The sequence below is a fragment of the Triplophysa dalaica genome, chromosome 7 (genome assembly GCF_015846415.1).
Source record: "Triplophysa dalaica isolate WHDGS20190420 chromosome 7, ASM1584641v1, whole genome shotgun sequence".
NCBI classification, from domain to species: Eukaryota; Metazoa; Chordata; class Actinopteri; order Cypriniformes; family Nemacheilidae; genus Triplophysa; species Triplophysa dalaica.
In genome coordinates, this window is record NC_079548.1 from 8,847,801 (window position 1) to 8,851,281 (window position 3,481).

Genomic DNA, 3,481 nt, shown 5'->3' on the forward strand with positions numbered 1-3,481 from the left:
TGCTGTCACGATGATCGACTCACAATGTCTCCTTCAGCTTTGTCTGTCTTGAGGTATGTAGGAGTGGGTCGTGAGATCATATCAATAGGGTTTGTCTGACAGAATGTAAAGCTCCTCTAGCTGAAAACATCAAAGGAGGCACATTTCAACATCTAAAACCAAATTCTTATCTAAACCATTGGATCATTATAAAACAGATCCGTTGAACCACTATGTTTTGATAGGATAAGCCATGTTCAAAGCCATTGTGCAATGACCATAAATGCTTTAATGCACACAAATTGCAATGCTCCTTAGCACTGTAAGATTGTCCACAGTTGATGATGTTGCGTCATCATAAAAATATATATTTTTATGTGTTTTTGTCTTATTTCCAGGTAAAAATATCTAAAAACAAGATACTATTTCAAGACAAAATTGTGTACAATAATTAAACTTGTTTTTTGTTTCATTTTCAATCATTTTTTAATCCTTTTTCATAAAACAGACAAAACAATTCACCAATGCTTAGAAAAACGGAAATAATTTTGCTACTCAAGCAAATTTAGTCATTTTTACCATTTTGTAGAAACAACGAGCCCCAAGAGGACGTATATTATAATGATTTTGCTTATGCTTATTAGGGATCCAGGTTATGCCGAAGAACTAAAACCCCTTAATCATGATAAAATCACTAAAATTCACAACCCCATGTAGCTTATCGCTTTTTAAGAAGCATGCAATAAGTGTCGGTTCACTATCTGAATTTATAACACTAAAACACATCCTTGGCTATTGTTTGGATTATCCAGAAAGTTTTAGAAACTTTCTGTTGTCTTTTGTTGACTTCCTGTGAAGCCTCTGGAGAACATTCCGTCAAGTTAGATCATTACTGATCAAGATCAGACCAAGACATTGATTCAATGTGAATGATATTGTAGTGTAGTGTGGAGACAAAAACGATTTTATAAAAGTAAAAAGCATTGTGGTCTAAGTAAAGAGCTCTGTTAGAACAAAGTTATGATATAATCATCTGAACCTGATAAATAATAGAAAAGACAAACTTTGCCCAATTAATTAGCCTGGTTTATAAATTGGTCTTCATTTATGTCTACTGTATCAAACGTTGTGATTTTCTAAATCGTCTGTATAGAGGTAGGCTTAAGCACTTTGTCGATTTAAAATGGTGTTAAATCTTTTGACAGAGTCATAATAATTAAAGTTTGATTCATCTTATTACATCCATTGTGCGGTTGAGCTTTTAGAGCAGTGGAACACTGTTTTTGCGCTATATAATCCAGCCATTAATTTAATTTTGCAAGGTCTGTGGGAGATAATTCTAATTAAATTAGAATGATTAGTTTATTCATATCTTTTTATGTTGGACCCTGCGGCTGTTTCTCTTCTTTTGTTCCTAACAGCCTCACAGCCTCACAGATGCTCGTTCTTTCTTTTTCTCTCTCTCTCACATACATTCCTCATCAGGTTTGTCTTTGGTCCTCCTCCACTTCCAGTGCTTTTTCTGGCCAAGTTAAACATGGCCTATTTTTTCTTTTGCTTTCTGTGTCTCTGTCTCTATCTTCCTGTGTGTGTTAGAGTAAATATTGAGCATTGAAGTTCTCAGTAGCAGTTGGAGTATGCGCCAGTGACGTTATCTTTGCAAGCCTGTGGTGTGCTAATCTCTGTTGTAGACACCACATCAATATATCATTGGTCCTTTTCTACTATCACAGCAATCTAGAGAAGCTATAAAAGGCTCATACATGGAGACATTTCCAAAGCGTTTGTGTGAATGTCTACACACATTTCAGAGGCAATGTAATATTCCTAAAAGTGAATATTCACACATTTGAATGTGATGAGCAGCGCTATGCTAATGACTTGCCTCTGGACTCTTTTGGTTTCCAGGTAACAGCTTCCCTAATTGGTTTTTATAGGCATGGAGGTCTTCGTCGTCCTACTCATCTTCTCTTTTTCCTTTCTGTTCTTCTACGTTGATCGTTTTTCTTTTTGATGCTTTTTCAACTTCGAGTATTCAGGAACCTTTTTGTAAATCTTTCAGGTTGGATCATAAACTAGAGAGCACATCAATATTGATGATTCGTTATGAAAATCAGGCCAACAGCTCATAGAAAAAATATCGCTCAACGTTTTACGTTGTAAATCCAACAGTTCTCAAACTGTTCCGTCATTTTACATTTCACGTACAATAAGAATCAGACAAGACTATATACGTTATGATGCTTGGGAAGTCTGTACACCTGAATACTGAAATGTATCTTTCAGCTTTATTGGATTTGTCCCTAAATTTAAAAGATGTGGTTAGTAACACACATGGGGGTTTCTGCTGCTAACACACGTAATTGATATTGAACCCACAACATTTCTTTATAGTGGGCATGCCAATTATTTTTCCTAATTTCCTATTTATCCCAACCCACAATCCCACAGCACAGATTTGTGCATTCTGATCTAATGTTTCAGTTTACTGAGCATCTTCCTAATGATTGTCAGAAAGCGCACCAGACACGTGCAGTGTATCCTAAACACACAAATATGTGTGTAACTGCTTTCTCTTGCTTCACTTGAGCTCCTGAGGCTGTAGAAATATCCCTCGTTTCACACCTCACATCACGTCTATTTAAACTCTTATTGAATGCTTGCTGTTTTGCTTTATGTGCTCAAAATAATTTGTCAATATATTTTGACATACAAGTAGGCCTACCCTTTAATATTCACATTATACATAATTTTTTATTTAAATTGTGAGTAGAAGTGCTTGCAAACCCCTAGTAGAAACTAGAAATATTACCTTCTTGTATTTCTTAAAAATGTATTCACAAAAGAACTAACAATATTAGTACTGCACGATTAAGTAGTTGTATTTTAATAACAGCTTAAAGGGATATTTCACCCAAAAATGAAAATTTTTTCACCAATTACCCTCATGACATTCCAAAACTGTATGACTTTCTGCCGAACAAACCAGGTGTAAAACCATTGTTAAGTGTGTTAGTGATGTTTCTCGGGTTTATGAAGGATTGGAATGACAGTGTATTTACACTGGATCAATTCATTTTAATCAACATTGAATTGTATTGTCTTTAATTCCGCACATTTAGTAATTCACAAATAGATGGTTTCAGCAGTAACAACATAAACAAACGTTATGTGGCCCAAATTTACAGTTACATATAGTCATTCAGAATTCGCTTTATCCAAATACGACTTACAAATGAGACATAACAATTGAAGCGATCAGCGCAACAAAAGGGCAGCAATGCATAAGTCCCATAGAACTGGCCTCAGTTTGCCTACAGTGCACGAAGCTAATACAAATAAAAACACACACACAATACTTACAGACAATAAAGTTTTACTTCTGTTAGACCTCCGCAAAGATAAATAACTCTTTTAATTGAAGTTAATACATTATTATAAGATACAATATTCATATAAATTAATAAAAATATACATTAAATATATTGTTACATTAGCCAAA